General features: G+C 36.2%; 1 protein-coding gene across 4 annotated transcripts in view; it reads right to left on the bottom strand.

The window, feature by feature from the left end:
• Window positions 1–5,188, bottom strand: part of LOC108967235 (protein outspread) — a 142,462-nt gene extending 137,274 nt beyond the window's left edge. For 3 of the 4 annotated variants that reach the window (XM_018930529.1, XM_018930531.1, XM_018930534.1), the window contains exon 1: window positions 4,848–5,188. The gene's annotated coding sequence lies outside the window, so the exon portion shown is untranslated. The remainder of the gene's footprint in view (window positions 1–4,847) is intronic. The other variant, XM_018930530.1, reaches the window with a different exon arrangement.
• Between the last annotated feature and the right edge of the window lie 18,093 nt (window positions 5,189–23,281).

Raw genomic sequence — 23,281 nt, 5'->3', positions numbered from 1 at the left:
TGTCACTAAAATTTTTTTAGCGCGTTTTTCTCGAAACTATGTATTTGAGGTCGGTCGGCAAGATTTATCGACAACTACTCAACCGATATTCATGATATTTATTACAGGTCTTAGAGATACCATTCTTTAAGACTTGTAAAAAAGTTTTTTTAGACATAAAATATTTGAAAAAAAAAAAAAAATTGAAATTTTTTGTAAAAATGTCTGCCAAAAATCTAATTTTTAGTTTTATTTCCTTCGTTCAAATTCTAAGTTAACATGTATTTTTTCCTATGTCCTTCTTTAAGACGGTCCTTTAAGGAGTAATCCTGCTCATATACTCCACTGTACGGATAGCGAAATATCATTCATGACTTAATGCATATATTTTTATGGAATATAAATGTTTAAACAACTGGTAACTTACTTCAAAATATAGCATTGGCTTTTTGAAATCTCTTGAAACTTCTTTAATAATGTTATCCATACAATATCTATCATTTTAAATTTTTGAACAGGGGACATTCATAAAATTTCTTATATAATATATCTGATCCTTTTGCATTCCTGATATAATTTTAATTTCAAACCGAATTGATACATTTTTCTCCTAGATTGTAAAGTTCCCGTTTCATCTTCATATGCCAAATTATTTTCATCGCGAAGCATTTTTTGGCTGCTTTTGTCTTAAAATTCAGACACGAAAAGTTTGAAATTTTTTGTAGAATTCTAGCTCGATATTCACTCAATTACTCTCCGTTTAGTTTAGGATGGCTTTGACATAACTGATCTTCCACTTATTGGACCTAAAAAGCAAAAATATTTGGTCTATCTTTAGCCGTTTTCAATCAATCTGGAGGAAATCAACCTCACCAAGTTAAGCAAACGTTCAACCATAAAATATGTTCTGGAAGTTCGCCTTTGGCGATCGGATACTTTAAAAATAGCATAAAAATGGTATTTGGACTGAGTGTTAATTGTTTAATTACCCATTCTTACGACAATCGGTGTGTAACAGGGACGGAACCGGATTTTTATCTGAACAAGATCTGTTAACTCGGCAGCATTCTTCAAAATTATGTCAGGAATGTTTTTTGACGCTTCAATAACAACAACACTTAATCTATGACTGTACATAAGTAAAGTAAATGAAAACGCTTTTTAAACTAGCAACAAATATTATACTCCCAAACCAGATATGAGTTTTTTTATTTATATGCAGCTAATTTAACCCTCTTATAGTAGATTTTCCTCAATACTGTTAATCATACTAATACTTTTAATCATAATCATGATGTAAACACCGCTATAGACTATGTGTTTAGGGTATGACAGACGAAAAGTACAAGTACAAAATATTTCACAGCTGGCATTTCCAATGAACACGTATATCTTTATGATCCAAAACAAAAAATATAAATACTTTTCTTATAATTTTTGTTGTTGTCTCATTGCCACTGATCTGGTCATTATTTGACCTTCTCATAAGCCAACCAATTAAATAATGACTTTATCTTCAAAGTACAAATTCAATGATATTGTTTTATACAGGTTAATGTTAAATTTCTTAGGGGTACATTAACTGTACTCGAGCAACTGAATCATGTTACATTTTTGACAGCTCGATTTGACAGCTGCTCGTACACGTGACACTTGTGAAGTAATGAACACATTAAAAACACTCATTGCGGCATGTACCATATAATTTTGTAAATATGCAGCTACATATGTATGTATGTACATATATACTTTCGTACACGAAATTTCATATAAGTACATATGTGTGTTAATTGTTAAAATGTGTGAAAAATTAGTCTAGACAATATGTAAATATATATACGAATATATATACAGATACATAAGCACGTACTGAATCATTACTTGCTCAACATTACTTCACAGTCTTACCGCTTTTGTAGAGGTATTTATTAACGTTTCTGTCACTCGCCAATTACGCTTCTTACGCGCGGTCTTATGCTCAACGCAAGTAGGCGTAAAGTGCGTTCAATTGGCGTAAAACGCATTGAGGTCATAGCAAGTAAACAAAAAACAATGATAATAATGAAAAGATGTACATTTATCTACTGAAAAAAAAAAATAATAAAATTTACCGACTTTGAGATAAAGCGCCGTAATTAAAGTGCTAATAGATAAAGTTAAGCGCAACGTAAAATCATACAAAAGCGATAAGAATTCTAAGTTTAGTGCGTCGTTTAAGCTGCTTTTTCCTTTTTCGCGCGCTCATTTACTACGGCTGTTTCATTATTTATTTTTGACTTCGTCATCAAAAAAGTGGGTGAGTCGCGCTTCGACTTCACTTTTAGTTACGGTTTTTTATTACCTTCTGAGCGCTTTACTCATATTTAGCCATGCAGGTACAACACACCTGTATGTGAAAAGCTAAAAACGGTCTGTACTAAATTTTTTATGTACTCTGTACTTTATTACTTTTTATTTTGTTTACATTTTCACGTGCACATTTTGTTTATTTTTCATGATTCCATGTTTTTACTTGGATTCCTGCGACTCTATTCAATTCTACGCTTTGCGTACTTATTTACGTTATTTTTTCATAGCAACCGTAATCGTTTTATTCTTGTTTTTGTACGGTTGTACCGTTTTTCAACTGTGTTTTCGAAGTTGGTCAGCAGGTTGACAGTTCTTACAATTATTCGATTATAATATAATTATTGAATTTTATACTTATTAGTTTGTCACCAGCTTGTAATTTTTATGTAATCTCGAAGTTTAGTTTAAAATATTTACATTTTCATAAAAGTATTTTATTACATTTATTGTTGTTGTAACGATTAGAATTGTTTAGTAGTATAACAATTTAATTATGGTCACTGTTTTGTCTATCACCAGGTCTATGAAGAATTCTGGTGTTATTAGCCAATCGAACTCTCTAGCCTACTACACTTTCGGAAAGGGGTTTAGAAAAGGGATTATTTGACTCAAGGAGACCATAAAGGGAAGCCCAACTCTATCCAGTGTGAAAACACCTAAAAATTAGTGTTTTTTTAACATTACATTGTAGCCATATCGGATAATTAAATAAACCAACATTATGCACGAAAATTATTAGCTATTGTTCATTAAATCTCTTTTGTGATATGTTAGAACACCTGATTTTTGTTCCTTCATAATAAATAATGTAAATTCACTTTTTCGCTAACAGTTAATGCAATTTTTTATTATTTTGAATTGAAAATTAATACTCTGAAGCATCAGATCAAAAAATATTTCATCAAATACCTTAAAGCTACGCGTTTTCTTTAATTTTGAACAATTTCGTTCTTGATTGGCGGTATCAAATCTCTCCGCTCATATATATTTTTGGCACGATTTCAAAGTGACCATTCTCGTCATTTCTATTGCTAAACGTCAAACCTACCCGATCCAGTCAACTATCAAAGTCGAGTAGATGAGTTACTCTCTCAATTTCAAGTGAGAGGAGAGGTATTTAACTCTGATTTGTCTATTGTATTTATTTTTAGAGTCTCACGTTCGATATGTCTTGCTTCAAAGGTCTGATATCGGTATTATTTGCAGTATACTTTAAGAAGTCCTTCCCCATCTTCCTGGATAAAGGTTTCGTGTTAAACGGGTGAATATACTAGATTTTATCGAAATCATTGCAGCACATATTGTTGGCACGACTTTTTAGCACCTCAAAGCAGTTTTTTTTTTAAATTAATTTGACCTCTTTCTCTATACGTATTTCCATCACAATGAAGTATCCATACAGAAATCTTTTATGCACTTAAATATCTATATATGTACGTACATATATGTGGATATAAACAAAAATTATAATTATTTTTGAGATTCTTTCACTAAACCATATTTTTTCCAAGTATTATTTTGCGCAAAAAACTATTATTTTTTGCTGTCAGATTCGAATTCCACGCATTCGAACGAGTCTGTGAGATTCTGGCGTTTATAATGGCAAACGTCACATGAACGCACACTCACACATTGACTCAGCTGAGATCATCTCGTGCCTAAATTTTCATTTTTTTTATATTTTATTTGCTATTACATTTAACAATACCAAGGCTAGCTTGCCATAGAAAAATTTATACACACACAACTGCTAAGCTTGTGCGCCGATTATAAAATCTTAGCAGAGTTGATTATAAAATTCCTTATTGAATGGTTATGTATGAAACGCTAATAAATGACAGTGACAACAACAAAGAAACAACAACAAAAAATTCAAACAAAACAATAATACAGACAACAACCGTATCTGCTGATAGTTATGTGAATCTCAAGTAAAGAACGTCAGCGGCAGCAACAACAATAATAACGGCTATCGGTTTAGCTTCAACAAAAGTCAGCTACAGGAGTCAGAGTCAACAACAAAAACAAGTTAACAGCACACGCAGCCAGTTAGCAATGCAGTCATTCAGCCAGCAAGTCAAACGGCGAGCCACTTCTTGCTGCATGCCACATCTCATTATTTTTGTCTGTCTGTCTTCGCGAACAGCCAGTTTTTGTTTGCTTTGTGTGTTTTTCTTCATTTGTTTTCGTATTAGCTACGTTTGCACTTTGAAAATTTATTTATTTAAAAAAAATTTTTTTTTTTGCATATATTTAGCCGATTAACGTGGATTTTTTATTGCACTTTTCACAATTCCTGCAACACACACACAATATATCGTATAGTTCATTTTTATTTTAAATTTTAGTTTCTTATTACAAGCACAGGTTTTAACACTTTTCTTATTTTTGTTTTCCTTCATTTGTGGCTGTGCTGCTGCCATTACTAAACTACCTGCTATTTGATTTTCGTATTCATAACTTTTTAACATGACGAAAACTTATACAAAAATACCGAAAAACAGCAAATATTTCATTACTTTTTTACTTTATACCATAGCTATTGTTGTTGTTGTGTACTACAACATTTATTTCGTGCCCATTTTCGCACTCGCGTATTTACTTTTCGCTTCACTTCTCACTTCACAACAGTTCGCGCATTGCAATTTGGCATTTATTTAGTAATCCGAAAGATACATTTTAAGGCATTGATCACTTGAGAATGCAGTGCTTTTCGTTGCACTCTAAATTTGTACTGCAATTCTTGTTTTGAGTGACCTGTTTCTTAAATTTATTTACAATATTTAGTAAACTTCTTGCATTAATCGTTTGTTGTACATTCGATTTATGCGTGCGCGACACGTACACGTACCCATTCAGATACGTGAATACAACTCAACTGGTTTCATTATCCAGCCGTTCATCGCTTCTTAGCCAATGAATGGCAATGCCCGGCTACACACTGGCAGCATGATGTCCAACTCACAGCTCAAACATGTTCGTTCATGGGGTTCGATGAGCTCCAATTTGTTGGGGCAGAGTTGCTTTGTCGCGCCGATGATGGGTTGTTGGATGTTTAGTAAGTGAGGTCAGGGTATCCAACGGCTGAAAATATGGGAAGTTGGAATCTTATTTATTTTTCGCTCTGCAATACTGAAAAGCAGTGAATTGACTGCAGTACGTCGCTGGCAGTGGAAGCCAAGCATTAAAAAAAAAATATTTATAATTATTATTTTGTGAAGTAGATTGCGTTTGGTTTCGTGTCTATCTGCTCGTAAACCGGGATTTTAAGTTATACGCCAATGAAAATATAGTGCGATCCATTTCGAGGTTCCTTATTTTTTTAAGTAAAAAAAAAAGAAACTTAAAATTTAATTAATAATGTTATTATCATTCGAAAGAACACTTATTTTTTGTAGATTATCTCTTTCAAATTTCGGTGGCTACTTCTCAAACGGTCCATTGATTGAATCCAATTTTCGATGGCTCGTTCGGCGAACCTGAATCGAAGCGGAATTGTTCGCATATACTTTAGACTTTACATATTCTTACAGTAAAAAGTCTAACGGTGCGACATCGATCGACCAAACCAAAACGTAAAATTATCCGTTAACCGAAGTGTTCTCTCAATAAATACATTGATTGATGCGAAGTGTGGGGGTAGTGGCGCCGTTTTGTTGAAACTAAATGTGGCCGAAATCACGAGCTTCAATTTCAGGCATCAAACAGTCTGTAATCATGACGCGATAACGGTCGCCATTGACAGTTACATTCTCACCATCATCATTTTTTGAAGAAAAATGAATCGCTGATTCCACAGGCCCACAAACCACACCAAACCCTTGGTTTTTGAGTGAAATAACAGCTGTTGAATCTCTTCACGTTGCTATTCATTTCAAATGCGACAATTTTGCTTTACATATCCATTAAGAAATAAAGCCTCATCGTTGAACAAGATTTGGCACGAAAACGTCGGATCTTTACGGAACTTTTCAAGAACCCATAGAGCGACCCGATGCCGCTGGGAAAGCTGTATTTTGTACCCTTTCAATTTAATATTTCGCCGTAATCAAAATCGTTTCAAACGTCAGTCCGAATTGCTGCGTACGGCGTAATACTGAACAAAAATAATATGATAGCTTGACACGACTCACGCGTAGGCTGTCAAAATCAAAAAAAAAAAAAAGGCTGCAGGAAAAAGTAACCCGATTTAGATCACCCGTTATATGGTTTACACCAAACATTTTTAACTATTTATGCGATTATCTCAATTTTATATTTTAGGTCTTTATTTACCAAACTGTTAATTTTTTTCTAGCAATGCATGTTGAAAAAATGTGTCATGCTCTCACATATGTCTACCAACAATGCCGTGGTGCAGTGGTTAAAGACGTGCACATACATCACACAGTTTTTGAGAATTAATATGAAATTTTACATACGTTTTCTCTCCAAGAAGCTGCTTATCTGTCGAAACCATCATTACCGGACTATGTGGAAATATAAGTTGCGTACAAACTAGTCGGTCAAAACCAAGTTCTTGTATGGAGAGCTTTATTATTTACAGGGATTAATTACTCCACATATAATATAAGCTTGCTGTATCATCTTTCATATATAATATTTGACGTACAGTTGAAGGGATAGAATCGTAATAAATGATAACATGAGGAAGGTATGAAACGAAGTCTTTTTCCATTATGTGCATTAAATCCGTTGTGAGACCCTTTCCAATTTTGAAGATTTTATTTGAAACGATTTGCTTTTTAAATACAGAAACAAAGACCGCAGCGAAGCGGCATGGATATTTTCTACTAAAACGTACTAATTTTAGGTTACCCAAATGGGTATTACAATTTCATTTTTTTTTTTTTTAATAGAATTGGAGCTAACACCTTTATACTATAAATCAGCTAAAACCACCAACCAACACAAAACGGTTTGGTTGAATTAGCTGGCTGATCCTTCAGAAAGGTGGCAAGATCACTCTTAGACTGTTGTGCCCAGCCCTTTATGACGAAAAACTCTTGTGATTGGATATTAGCTATCGATAAAGTGTCTTGAATCTATGACAAATCTGCTAAAGTTTATTATATTATATATATATGTATGTTCGCTATTTCAGCAGAGTGTCTAAAAGTGTGAGATCCGCGGTGTTTTTATCTTGTTCTGGTAAAAGTGGGATATTCAAGATGGAAGTGTTGAGATGATTCTACCTCATCTCAACAGATATTGAAAGATATTCAATTCAATTCAAACAATGTCAAGTTAGAATCCCTACAACCATTGAAAGGTTACCCATGCTGAGAGCGTAGATTTCCTTAGACCTCTTGCGATTTATCTGACCAAAGGGATCTTGCGACGGCATAGTGTCTGGCATTTGACCAACATTTGTTGAGCTGGTTCGAAACCCAAAAGTTCAAAAGTGAATCTCATTCCGTAATTATTGAAATAGAATTACCTGCCCTAGCAAGCTTTACAACTTCCAGAAATTCCGCTGTGGCCACGTACTCAAACCAGTCTAATTGTAAAAGAACGATGCTAAAGAAAAGAAGTCTAGACATCCTTTCACTAGTCTTGAGCGCACAGGCAGCGCACTCAAGGCCAATATCACTGCTCTACTATTAGTGGTCAGAAAGCCTAAAACTGGAGCTGATGGCAAGTAACCAATATCCTCCACCAACCCTCCTCGAAAGCCTTGACCTATACGTGAAACAGCTCACTTACTCTCTGCTTCAGCGGGTCTTTTTCTCCCATGCTTTCCTTGAGGGTTTGTGCGCAGAGAAAAGACCGTGACCTAGTAATCCATGTATTTCAGACTGAAGTCAAAGTGTGCGATAGTCCCTAAGGACCCATATTTTCTGAGTATGAGGGCAGCTTTCGCGGTCATGCACTTTGCTGCTATATACCGTTGTTGTACTAATGTAGCAAGATATTCGGCGCCATAGTTGGTGTGTGCACAGCTCGCTAATTTTTACACGAGCTTAGTTTTCTCCAGAAGCGCCAAAAACAGGAATTTCGTAAAACATTATATAATATGTTTAACTATGGTTTCATACTACAAATTTTTGCCATTAGCTCGCTTGTAGAAGTACATTGTTGTTGTTGTTAATGCTGGTTCCAAGATAGATAAAATGATTTACAACTTCGAAGTTATGACTGTCAGTAGCGACGTGGGAGCCTAGTTGGTAGTGTGATGACTGTTTGTTTGATGGCAGGAGATATTTCGTCTTTCTTATTCAGTCTGAAGAAAGCAGAGCTAACGGCGCGGGTGTTGAGGCCAATTATATCAATATCACTGGCATACGTCAGCAGGTGCACACTTATAAAAATTTGTACTCAATGCTCGACTAAGTTCTGCAGCCCGAATTATTTTCTCCGGCAGCAGATTGAAGGAATCGCACGATAGGGAGTGGCCTTGTCTGAAACCTGATTTGGTATCGAACGATTAGGAGCGGTCCTTCCCGATTCTGACAGAGCTTTTGGTATTGCTCCACGCCAGTTTACACAGCCGTATAAGTTTTGCGGGGATAAAAAATTCAGCTTTGAAATAGACTAAAAGGTGGTGTGTGTCGATTCTCTTTTCACTGATCTTTTCCAAGCTGTTCTTTTGCAATTTCCGAAAACCAATGGTTTCTTTTGCAGCTGTACGCAAGGTGCATGTAATCCAGCTCGCCTATTTGTTAACGTGCCTTTTAAAACGCGTGTTTAACATTTTATAGCTATATCTCAAAGAGCGATACAGCTGTTCGCGGGTAACTCTGTAGGGTATCCGACATTTTTTTCTGGATATTTAAAACTTTTTATCAAACTTAACATATCCTCCTTAGGGGTTTTTAAACAGCACGTTATTACTTTTGAAGATAAGAATTTATTGCGGAAAATTCGATTATACAGGAGAATTGAAACTGTTTATTATAATTGAAATAAATAATTAATCTGTACGTACATATGTAATTGCCATAGGTTTGAGCTTATAAAACTATTTAAATGTTTTCGGAAACTTCTCTTGGCATATATTGAGGCTCAGATGTCTCCACCCAGCCAGTTAGTCGCGCATTCGCATTGCTTGCGTTTATTCGTTAAGGCAGAAAGCGTATTCGCTGTGCCGAGTCAATACGCGCCTACCGGTTGAACCACCTGCATAGCCTTTGGGTACACGAAACCAGCCAAATTAAAACCAAAATAAGTACTGTAGGAAAACTGTACGAAACAGCTGAACAAATATGTGGTGGCTAACAGCCAACGGCTGGTACCAATTCAGTTGCAGTTGCAGTACCACATATTCATACGCGCACACGGCGCTAAGCATTTGCAATCAAGCATTGCATGCGAAAATCATCGACAATAAGTCGACTAACATGTAAGCAGGAAGCGGGTGTGTAAGGTGCCGTGCGGTGAGGTGGTCCGCAGACGGCCGCAACGACTGGCGGGCCACCAGACACTTGTTTGCAAAATGCCGCTAACGCCACACGAAATATAACCGCGCTGCTACCAACGCCAGAGCGGCACGCCAATTTCATATTCCAGCACAAAGACAACTCGTACAAAAGCACAGACATAACTACTTACGTGAAAATCGACATACCTAGTATGTATAAGTATCGCCAAATCGTCAGCATGCCATTGCTGTACAATGCGGCGTCTTAGTACCCCGCATGCCTGGGCGCAAACGTGCAAAGACCTTTTGTGAAAGTGAAATTTCTTGCAGTTGATTTTTTATTTTCTTTGCTTCGGCTCACCTCTTTATGGTGTGTTGGTGCACTTCCTTTTTTGGGCACTTTCAAAATATTTATGAAAAAACGGCAACGAAGGAAACCAGTAAAAAGGTGAAAAAATTATTTCAAACGTTTACGCCAATCACCACACATGGCAAGGATGACAAATGCTGTTGGTATTTATTTTCATGCTTTTTTTGTTAGCGTTGTAGCTTTTCGCCATTTATGAAGTTGCGAAAATTTCAAAAAGCCTTAGCGGCCTCATTGAAAAATATTCCTGCAATTTATATGCCCACGTACGTGGATAGCGTGTGGTTTGCTTCGGTCATTGCACCGTTGAGGATATTTTTAACATACATTCATATACAAAGATATGTACATATACGTATATGTATGTATATAGAATTTGCTCTATACATATCACATTTAAGAACTCACACGCCGTGTACTCTTATGCAAGTATTCAGGTACATATACGTAAAAATATTAGGATAGGTCATGTTGACACGCTTATTATTTAAGCAATTTTAACGATTGCATAGGGTATGTAAACATTAAATTATAATGTCCAAAACACGCAAACTGTCATTTATACTTGAGGTTTTTTATACCTGCCATATAAGTTGATTGATCAAACACTGTTTGATTTTATTTTATTTGACCAGGTACCTTCAAACAAATCAGCATAGATTATTATGCATGGTAGAGCTATAACCTACAAAAAATTCCTGATCGGATGACTAAAGTATATAGCTGTCGGCCAAACTGACTGATCAAACTTAAGTTCTTGTATGAAACGCTTTTTATACCCTGAACAGAGTAATTACGTGTGTCACGATGTTTGTAACACCCAGAAGGAAGCGTCGGAGACCTTACAAAGTATTTATATAAATGATCAGTATGTTGAGCTGAGTCGATTTAGCCATGTCCCTCCCTCTGTCCGTCCGTATTGTTTCTCTTCAAGAAGCTGCTCATCTGTCGGAAATGTCGATATCGGATCTTCTTCTTCTTGATTGGCGTAGTCACCAGTTGTTTCTTCTTTTCGCTACGTGGCGCCAATTAGRTATTCCAAGTGAAGACAGGTCCTTCTCCACTTGTTCCTTCCAACGGAGTGGAGGTCTTCCTCTTCCTCTGCTTTCCCCGGCGGGTATTGCGTTGAATACTTTCAGAGCTGGAGTGTTTTCGTCCATCCGGACAACATGACCTAGCCAGCGTAGCCGCTCTCTTTTAATTCGCTGAACTATGTCACTGTCGTTGTATATCTCGTACAGCTCATCGTTCCATCGGATGCGATATTTGCCGTGGCCAACGCGCAAATTACCATAAATCTTTCGCAGAACTTTTCTCTCGAAAACTCGCAACGTCGACTCATCCGTTGTTGACCCCTGCACCATATAGTAGGACGGGAATTATGAGTGACTTATAGAGTTTGGTTTTTGTTTGTCGAGAGGACTTTGCTTCTCAATTGCCTACTCAGTCCGAAGTAGCACTTGTTGGCAAGAGTTATCCTGCGTTGGATTTCTAGGCTGATATTGTTGGTGGTGTTTACGCTGGTTCCAAGATAGACGAAATTATCTACAGCTTCAAAGCTATGACTATCAACAGTGACGTAAGTGCCAAGTCGCGAGTACGACGACTGTTTGTTTGATGACAGGAGATATTTCGTCTTGCCTTCGTTCACTGCCAAACCCATTTGTCCTTGTCCAGTCTGAAGAAAGCAGAACTAACGGCGCGGGTGTTGAAGCGATGATCAATATCATCGGCATACGCCAGCAGCTGTACACTCTTATAGAAGATGGTACCTTTTCTATTTAGTTCTGCAGCTCCAGAAGCAGGTTGAAAAAGTCGCACGATAAGGAATCGCCTTGTCTGAAACCTCGTTTAGTATCGGACGGCTCGGAGAGGTCCTTCCCGATTCTGACGGAGCTTTTGGTGCTGGTCAACGTCAGTTTCCACAGCCGTATAAGTTTTGCGGGGATTGATATCGGATCACTATACTACCATAAAAACTGAACGATCGGAATGAAGAGATCTTGTATAGAAGACTTTTGCATTTGACATGGATTACTACGAAAAAATTGTTCAAATCGGATTACTATACCATAAAGCTCCCATATAAACTAAACACATAGTTACTAAAAGGAATGTACCTGTGAAGAGTATATTAGCTTCGGTGCAGCGGAAGTTAACGTTTTTTCTTGTTTATTTGTTAGATATCTTCAGAAAATTTGGTCAGAGCAATGATACAATTTTCGAACAAATTGTGCTAAGTAGATTTAAATATAAATTTCTTTCTGTTTAACCTTTTATGTTATAAACAATGCACCTGTGAAGGGTATCATAGTTTCGGTACAACCGAAATTTACGTTTTTTCTATTACTCCGTTTTTTAACGATTTTCTGAATATAAAATGAAGCAAAAGACTGGCTACATTAACCCTTGCAAATGTATCTCTTATTTTTCGCTTTCCATTACTCTTTCGGATTTCTCTGTAACGGGAGGAAGACGATTGCTGATATACACTTTGCTCAAAATGAATAAGGGGCTCTAAAACGACTTTCGGTCTTAGATCAAATATCCTCTGGCTATCTAAAGAACTTCCGTTGGAAGGCGAACTAAAGTGAGAATGCAAGCGATCCCTCCTCAGGGTTCTGCGTTGGGTTTGAGACCCGGCAATAAAAAAGAAACAACAGCCTCGGATAAAAAACCTCCGAGATGACGACCGCGGCGATTGCATTAAGGATTGCGATTTAAGAGCATGCAATTGGAAATTCCGATCTCTTAATTGGGAAAGTGCCGCTGCCTAGCTGGTTGATGTCCTCGTAAGAGTAAAGGCTGATGTTACCGTCGTCAAAGAAAAGCGACAGACGGGGCAACGAATGAGACGAGTATGTAGGTCCTTTTCCATTTCGACACACACCACCTGTTCGTTGATTTCACATCTACTTTTGACAGTACAAAAAGGAGCTGCCTTTATGCCGCTACGTTTGAATTTGGTATACCCGCAAAATTAATAAACCCTGTAAACCGACTTTGAGAAATACAAAAAGCTCCATCAGGATCAGAAAGGACGTGTCCGAGCCGTTCAACTGCTGAAGAAAAGAATTCAAGCTGTGGAGCTTAATCGAACAGGTACAATCTTTTATAAGAGTGTACAGCTGCTGGCGTATGCCGATGGTAATGATATCATTGGCCTCAACATTCGCGCCCTTAGTTCTGCTTTTTCCAGACTGCATAACGAAGCGAAGTAGATGGGTATGGTAGTAAATGATGGCAAGACGAAATATCTCCTTTCATCAAACAAATAGTCGTCGCACTCGCGACTTGGCTCCCATGTTACTGTTGACAGCCAGCAGCTGTAGACTCTTATATCTCTATTTAGTTCTGCAGCTCGAATTATTTTCTCCAGCAGCAGGTTGAAAAAGCCGCACGATAGGGAGTCGTCTTGTCTGAAACACTCATCCGAGGCTTGTTGTTTCTTTTCATTGGGGGAGTTTTTTTTTACGTGGCGGGTCGGGGAAGTTTCGCCTTCTCACTTTAGCCCCACTTCAAACGGATGTTCTTAGGCAACCCAGAGGATACTTGGTCAAAGACCGGAAGTCGTGAGCTCTTGAACCAAATGTAAAAGAATTGTGAATGGCGATCAGAGAACTTTCCTCACTTGCGTGAACTTCTACACATGACTCCATCCACCCATTGTCAACATTTACTTTACGAAATTCAACGCAGAATACCTATTGCCGTAGCACCTGTTGACAATAGTTATTCTGCGTTGAATTTCGTACTAATTAGGCAACTGAAAAATAAAGTCCTCTCTCGACGAACCAAAACAAAACTCTATAATTCACCCATTATTCGAGTCCTGCCGTATAGTGGAGAGGAATGGACTATGACAACATCTGATGAGTTGACGTTACGAGTTTTCGAAAGAAAGGTTCTGAGGAAGACTTATGGTAATGTGCGCATTGACCACGGCGAATATCGCATTTGTTGGAATGATGGGAATTATTATACGAATTATACGATGACATTGACATAGTTCAGCGAATTAAGAAACAGCGGCAACGTTGGCTAGGTCTTGTCATCCGTATTAATGAAAACACTTCAGGTCTGAAAATATTCGACGCAGTGCCCGCCAAGAGAAACAGAGGAAGAGGAAAACTCCACTCTGTTGGAGAGATCAAGTCGAGAAGGATCTGAATGCACTTGGTATCTCGAATTGGTGCCAATTTTTGAAAAGAAGAAACGACTGGAGTTAACTGTTTTTAACTCGGCTATAATCTCGTAAGCTGTGTCTGCACAAGTAAAGAAGTAGAATAATCCCTTAAACTATTCATACAAAAACAAATCAGAAGTTCTGGATGATCAATCAATGTCTCTCTCTTTTGAGGTTCAGAGAATTGGTATCGCCCACTTTTAGGTGAGATCACATATGTAGGTACCCCTATGACCTATTTCAAATTGGTACGTGATATTCTTCTCACTTTTGTCTTTCCTATTTATGATACTATACATACTATACTCTTCCCATAATACAATTTTAAATATCATCTGGTTCCTTCTTATCCGGTGTACAAATCAAGAAGCAATTCATTTAATGGAATAAAACGAATAATGCCGTTAGAGTATGCCACCGTATGGCCAAAAATTTCCAAATCCATCAAAAGTTGTTCAATCCCCTATGTATCACATATTTGAATCCCAGTACCTATAGTTGACCTCTACCGAAAATATTGGGCAATGTGTCAGATTTATAATTGAAATTTAGAGAGAATCCTTTCCTAATGGTAGTATGTCTATGTGCTACAAATGATTTGAATGGGGTCAATTCTTTTTGGGGCCATCATATACCTTATACATATAAATATTTTAGAACTACTATGTGACTTTATACTGCATTTATCGGCAAGCTGTGTGTGTGTGTGTGTGTGTGAACTATCTTAATTACAATTAAAGAGCGTGTTTTTCTAAGAACAGTGTATCTTTGTTCCTGTAATGATAGTATGTGATGTACGTTAATGAATATGAGGAAACATTAATTGGAGAAATAGATGGGATCGATACTACCCGTAACTCCCATATACAAAATTTGTGTAATGATTTATGTAATGATTACAATTTGAGTGTGAGTTTTATATACATATTTTGGATTCCGAGTATTTCCCTGGCTTTAATTCTTGCAAGTTGTAAGAGTATAAAATGTTTGGTTGCACCCGAACTTATGCTCTTTTCTTACTTGCTATAAGCGAGTTTTAAGCCACCTATTTACTTTTACGAAATGTTTTTTTATTTAGACATATTTACTATCGCAATGTTCACTGTAATTTTCAATTGGGACATTAATTTATCGTACTCCATATCAGAAAAACAGCAAAAATATATATAGTAAGCATAACTATTTCTATCTGTAAGTAGTTGCAAACTTATGTGAAAATATTAAAATTAGAACCAAAGAAGCAAAAAACAAGAAAAATTGTAAAGACTTTCCCAATTTGAACTTTATTTATGTCCAATAAAGTGGTCAGCCACTTCCACCAGCCGAACCACTTAGTTACATTATTGATTCGAACGCATTTCCTAGACGTAAACAGCTTCAACTTTTCAATTTCATTAGTAACCAAACTTGGTAGCTGTTTTTACCTCTTCCCGACCCTGCAATTGAGTACTTCTATACTGTCACAGAGACGTACCACAGCACTAAATGATTAATTATAGCAAACGCGATTTATTAGTTGGAAACAATATGTGGATGTAGCTACTATATGTACATATTTTTAAGCAGGTGCGTGAACGCAAGCAGCCAACAGAGTTACCAGAGTTTATTACTACTTTTAACATTATAAATACTATTAAACAATTTTTTTTTTTGTCAAGATAAGTCGAAATTTTACTTAATGATGTTGTGTTTTTACTTTTATAAAATAATTTACTTATAAAAAAAAATATTTAAAATTTCAACATTTTCATGTCTTTGACTACTAACTCCTTAAATTATTTCAATTTACCAGTAATTTCTTTAAAATTAAAGAACAAGGTGGTTCAGTTTACATTTGACTAAGCTATCGTATATCATAAGTGAGGTATTATTTAGTAAATATTTGGAAATATGTCATTTCATTTTCAATAAAACATAGGGAAAAGGCCTCAAGATGGCACTATAGCATGAAATGCAAAAATGTTATACTAAAATGTGGAAGGGTATGAGATAGATCGATAGCAGAGTAGTAATACTATTGTTGAACTCGCTCACTGTGTGCTCAAAGTTTGACAAGGAGCCTGTCCTCACTAGAAAAAGTATCAAGCTACTTCACTACTAGACACGTTTGGATGCCTGGCCACTGCGAAATCGCTAGAAACTGCATGGAGGATGAAGAGATTTTTTCTATCCATTGTCCAGCTTTGCAAGAATTAGATTTTAGTAAACCATGGGCTAGCCCAAACTGACATTAGCAGCCTCAATAAATTTGTAATGGACTCAAAGTGCTTTATTGATTAAAGGGGTCAGTTGGGTAATCTGGACTGGTTTTTTGACGTTTTTTCTTTCATATAAATTTTTATTCTACAATAGAACTTTTTTCACATATCATGAGGTATATCGTGGAGTGTATAAACAATTTTTTCGGAATTTTTTGATGACATCTGTCGGAGAAATCGGCTGAGTGAATAAGATGCGTTTTTTCAGTGGCGGACACAATTTCTCATGTTTAGATTATCTGAAACTCAAAAACGCAATTTATTCTTAACAAGTAAGGAAGGGCTAAGTTCGGGTGTCACCGAACATTTTATACTCTCGCATGATAAAGTGATAATCGGGATTTCAGGCGTGATTGTGCACCGATTTCACCCATATTTGGTACATGTTATCAGGATGTTAAGAAAATATTATATACCGAATTTCATTAAAATCGGTGGAGTAGTTCCTGAGATATGGTTTTTGGTCCGTAAGTGGGCGACGCCACCCCCATTTTCAATTTAAAAAAAAAAAGCTTGGATGCAGCTCCTCCTGACATTTCTTCCGTAAAATTTTGTGTTTCTGACGTTTTTTGTTAGTCGGTTAACGCACTTTTAGTGATTTTGAACATAACCTTTGTATGGGAGGTGGGCGTGGTTATTATCCGATTGCTTCCATTTTTGAACTGTATGTGTAAATGCCTAAAGGAAACGACTCTATACAGTTTGGTTGACATAGCTATAGTAGTTTTCGAGATATGTACAAAAAAGTTAGTAGGGGGCGGGGCCACGCCCACTTTCCAAAAAATGACGTCCAAATATGCCCCTGCCTAATGCAATCCCTGATGCCAAATTTCATTTTAATATCTTTATTTATGGCTTAGTTATGACACTTTATAGGTTTTCGGTTTCCGCCATTTTGTGGACGTGGCAGTGGGCCGATTTTGCCCGTCTTCGAACTTAACCTTCTTATGGAGCCAAGAAATACGTGCACCAAGTTTCATCAGGATATCTAAATTTTACTCAAGTTAGAACTTGCACGGACGGACGGGCGGACATCCATATTTCAACTCTACTCGTCACCCTGATCACTTTGGTATATATAACCCTATATCTGACTCTTTTAGTTTTAGGACTTACAAACAACCGTTATGTGAACAAAACTATAATACTCTCTTTAGCAACTTTGTTGCGAGAGTATAAAAAGTACGTCAATGGTTATCGTCGCTACTAGAATCACGCAAAAGTGTTGATAAATAAAAAGGTAATTAACGTTTTTTTTAATTTTTCCCCATATTTTATTTACATAAATTTTGTCATAACATAGTCAATAAATTATAAAAAATATAGCCAGTCATTTTGCGAACATAAAAAAGAATTAAGCAAATCGGTTGAATAGTTCGAAAAAGTGTTTAAACACAGTTTAAATACAGTTTAGAAAAACGCGTTCAAAGTTTGAGGTACTGAAAAGGCATACCCCTAATTATTATTTTTGGGCATTTTTCGAAATATTCCAATGGTAAAATGGGTTTCTACATTAATTCTAAGGGTATAAGGGAACGAAAATGGAAAAAAATCTTGAAACAAGATTACCCTACTGACCCGTTATATACCTGTAAAATCCCTGTTGGCATTTATAAAGGGTGATCCATTTCTATGTTCCCTACTATTTAAAGAAAAAATACAGAAACTTCAAATCTAATGAGAAATGTTGATTATCATTCGAAAGATTCTTCAATCGACCGACCCAAAACTTGAAATTATGTGCTCACCAAAGTGCTCTCTCAATAAATCCGTTGATTGGTTCGATGTGTGGGAAGGGACGCCGTATTGTTGAAACCATCGTGATTTCACCGGTTCGCACACCACCCCAAACTGTTATTTTTTCTGGATGAAATGGTAGCTCTTGCATCTCTTCAGGTGGTTTTTCGGCCCAAATTCGGCAATTTTGCTGATTATATACCCATTGAGTCAGAAGTGGGATTCGTCGCTGGAAAAAAATTTTTGCTCGAAAACGACTTGCGTAATCTGTCAAAGAAAGGCTATTTCGAAACGATTCTTTGATTTTTGATTTCATAAATGTTAGAACCTTTTCTATTCGACAACTCGATCGGTTAAGTCACAGTTTTTTTTTGAAAATCATTATATGAAAATTTTCTTTATATGTATATGTGTATGGTATTTACTTTTTATTTGTACTATTTTCGAAATCAGAAAATTTTAAAATTTACCGAGAATCGCGGGCAAATTTTGGTATTTAAAATTGCTAGTTTTTTGAAATATTTGGTTTAATTTTTGTAAACTAAGCTAAATTCATTATAATATATATTATATACATACATATTTTACTTTTTTATTTAAATGATTTGGAAATTTTCAGAATCAAATTTGCACTTTTATTTAAGTTTCATATCCGTTCTACGTATTCCAGCAGTTACTTTTGTATCTCCAACTGAAAAATCGCATGCTGGTTACCCTAAAATCGGTTAACTTTTAGGCGTGTATAGAGGTTTTGTTTTTGATTTCACATACATGAGCGCACCCAAACACTCTTACACCTAGGCATTGCGTTTATAAACTTTCGCTCGTTAGAAGTGCAGCAGACAACAGCAACAACCATGCATAACAACTACCAATATTTGTTATGCGTACGCAATTGCGTTGTTTAACCACAGGCCTAACCGACTAACCGCCCGCCGCCAATTGCACTTGTCGCTACAATTGTAGCTTGTTTTGTTGTTGCTGCAGACAGACGCCTTGCCAGACCAGTTGGTGCGCTTAGCGTTCGTAGTACAGGTGCTTGGCAATTGGCATGTATTTGTTGTTATTGTTGTTGCATTGGTGCGTGTAGTTATTTATTTTCACGCTCTAACAAGAAATATGATTTTTAAATGCATTAATTGCAAGTGAAAAGCAATAAATCCCCCCAAACGCGCTATGCAACATGTTACACTTTTGAGGCTAAAACGAAATTAAAGTTAAAAAAAAAAAATAATAAAACATTTTTAAACCATTGCATTATGTTGGTAATATGATACTTATGTGTGGACATGTACAAGTTTATGTATGTGTAGCCATACAAAAATGTCTATTTAATTCCATATATGTGCCGGTTCAACAATTGCTGGCTGAAAAAAAAAATCCCTATACTTTTTTGTTGCTGTACTCATTGCAATGAAGAGAAAGTGATTTCAAAATTAATACTACATAGAAATGTAAGTATTTAAAGGCACCGAACTAGCTAATTACGTACAGAAACTGGTGTGTGAATTTGATTTATGAAAGTGATGGATAGATGCTTATTATGATCGATATTTTATATTAATATAATCAAATACTCATGCTTACATACAAGAAATTGGTTGGGTCCCACACCATAAAGGAGGTGTTCCACAATGATGAAGCTGAATTAAAATTAATTTAATTATTTAAATAAGTAATCAACCTCCCAAGGAAAAAATTCAGGCTACTTACTCCTTCTACACTGGCCATTGCAAGCTCAATAAGCACTTGTTTAACATGGATGTTACTTCTTCTGCGAGTTGCCGGTTGTGGGACTTAAGAGTCTGAAACACCAGAACACCTGCTAATCGACTACACAGCAGGCTGTAGGCGCAGGATAAAGTGCTTTGAATCCATGTTTCCAAGTAGATATAACTTCGCCTCAATAGCACCTAGCTTTGCTGGGGTTAGTGAAGACGTTATGACTTAGGAGAGGGCACAATAGACCCTAGGTCGCGGTGTGATCGTCACTTACTTATTTAATCTAATCAAATACACGTTTTTCAAAACTCACGGGTGCATGTGTATGTACTCAACAATCAACGGATACACTAATTATATCTACAAGTGTATTCCAACTTTTTAAAATAATTTTTGCAACACGATTTATTTTTTTGCTCAACACAGAGGCTAGACTGGGCAAATATCTCCTCATTGTCGTTAAATTTCTCTCTAGATCTCTGTTGAGATCTGGAATACAGGAAGTGTCATTGCCGCCAAATCAGAAGAAAACGGTTAATGTAACTTTGCTATATTTTTGAGACTAAATTTTAATGAACACCATTTTCTTCTTCAATATCTTTTTCTGTGAATTTGTCTTTAAAAGATTTCAATACCTTTAGATATTAGATTCCATGATAAAATACATAGTATGTATGGTATATCGCCACAGCAAGCCATGCTACATTCATTGTCAAATATTGTACAAACAAAACAAAACGTTTACTTCGGCTGCGCCAAAGATATAATACCCTCTAAGGTGCGGCTTTTATAGTATAAAAAAGTACAAAAAATTCTTTAGCTTGATTATGATTGATCAGTTATATACAATAATGATGCAATCTGAACAAAATAAACAATTGATAATAATCTATGCCAACTTTCGTGAAGATGCATTATCAAATAAAGCTCTCAACAATTCTCAATTTCAAAGATTGCAGTGATAAGTGACTAATTACGTAGTATTGAGTGATATTACTGTTGTATCCTGAATAGGGATATTCTAACATGCAATGTTTTATAATGCTATTATATAAAGTAATAACATCTGACATTCCGACAAATGAGCAGGTCTATATTTTGAATTGATAGACACATCGACATGGGTAAATCGACTCAGATCGTCACGCTGATCATTTACATATATATAAACTTTAATTTTAAACTTTTCAAGCTCGTACCTACATACATATGTATGTAGTTATATAATATGTATATATTTAGAAAAGGTTTTGTACTGATTTATTTACAACCCTCCTCTGGTATCAATCACCTTTTAGATTTTATTTTAATTGTTACATATGTATGTATAGATTTTATTTTGATTTACTTTTAATATGCACATTAATACTAATATCGCATCCTACAAAGCCGCACTACGCCAAATCACTATAACTTTAAGTCAGCAATTCAGTATTTTAACGCTTCCTGGCATTTTTCTTGAAATATTTTTTTTTGCTGTCTGCATCTGAATTCAAAGGCAGGGCAAATAGCAATTGACTGACTGACTGGTATGCAAAGGTATGCAGTGTTCCAAAAAGGATAAATAAATGGCAGAAAAAAGTCGATATCCAAAGCATGTGCCATCCAAATGAAGCCAAAAGAGCTTACGCCAAAACTGAAAGCCAATAAAGAGCCAGAGGTATGATACCATAGGCATCCGGCGTTGCACGTCTGTCACTCAGTCAGTCATTTTTAGCTGAAACAACAAAAAATGCATTGAAATCATTGAGGCAACTAAAAGCAGTAGCCGAACAGAGGCATTAGTTGTTGCTTTCGGCGGCACTATTTCTTATGCGTTGCGTACGCACCTAGCCAGCAAATGGGCCGGCATTTAAAAATTGGGTGCGTTTCTGAGTGACAAACAGCAAATGTATGAATGAACGGCTGGCGGTGTGAAGAGGCAATTGCTACATAGGCTGTGAGTTATAGGCGACACTAAAAGGCGCAAGAGACTAGCAGAAAATGTGACGCTTCTAGTCACAAACTCAATTTGTTATGGTGAAATCGACTTTGCATTAACAACAGCACACACACACACACACTTTGTAAGTTAAGAAAACTTGGGCGTCTATTTGAAATAATACAGAAATAACAAACACATATGTAGAAGTAAACACCGATAACTACAACAACCACACCAATAGCAATAAAAAGAATAAGAAAACCAACACTTTGATTGCTGGTGACAACGGTACATACGCAACAAAATCCACCGGTTAGCCAGTGGGTACCTTCGTTGCATTTAATGCCACCAGAGTGTTTGACGGGTATCCACTACCATATTTACAGCGGCCCAAACACTTATATACATATTAAGATACACACTTTTTCCTATTGACCAAACACGTTTTGAAATTTCGAAATTATGATTTTGAACACGTGCAACGCACTTCATGCTTACAATGCTTCATATATTAATATTTACATGCATGTACATAAATGTGTTTATGCGTGAAGGTGCTTATGGCTATTTACATGCTTATTCTGTCTTACATATATATGTACTATACATACGTGTATATTCATAGTTGGCCACACAACGCTCTCAATTAAGTTTTGCTCTTTAGTTTGACTTCGATTTTTTTGTTTTTTACCCGAAGGTAAACTTCACTTTAGTTCGCAGGTATATGTACATGAGTACAATAAGTACATAAAAATATCTCTAAAATATTAATATACGTCTTTAAATCATATATATTGGTTAAATATATTAGATACAACTTGTTTTGTTTGTTACCAAGGGCTCTGAGACAAATTAAACAAGTAAGGAAGGGCTAAGTTCGGGTGTCACCGAACATTATCGCATGATAAAGTGATAATCGAGATTTCAGGCGTGGTTGTGAACCGATTTCACCCATATTAGGTACATGTTATCACGGTGTTAAGAAAATATTATATACCGAATTTCATTGAAATCGGTTGAGTACTTCCTAAGATATGGTTTTTGATCCATAAGTGGACGACGCCACGCCCATTTTCAATTTTTAAAAAAGCCTGGGTGCAGCTTCCCTCTGACATTTCTTCCGTAAAATTTAGTGTTTCTGACGTTTTTTGTTAGTCGGTTAACGCACTTTTAGTGATTTTCAACATAAGCTTTGTATGGGATGTGGGCGTGGTTATTATACGATTTCTTCCATTTTTGAACTGTATATGGAAATGCCTAAAAGAAACGACTCTATACAGTTTGATTGATATAGCTATAGTAGTTTTCGAGATATGTACAAAAAAGTTAGTAGGAGACGGGACCACGCCCACTTTTCCAAAAAAATGACGTCCAAATATGCCCCTTCCTAATGCAATCC

The sequence above is a fragment of the Bactrocera latifrons genome, unplaced genomic scaffold (assembly GCF_001853355.1).
Source record: "Bactrocera latifrons isolate USDA-ARS-PBARC rearing strain unplaced genomic scaffold, ASM185335v1 scaffold_180, whole genome shotgun sequence".
Lineage (NCBI taxonomy): Eukaryota > Metazoa > Arthropoda > Insecta > Diptera > Tephritidae > Bactrocera > Bactrocera latifrons.
Note: the sequence above shows the minus strand (reverse complement) of the source record. Positions and strands in the feature narration are given on the sequence as shown.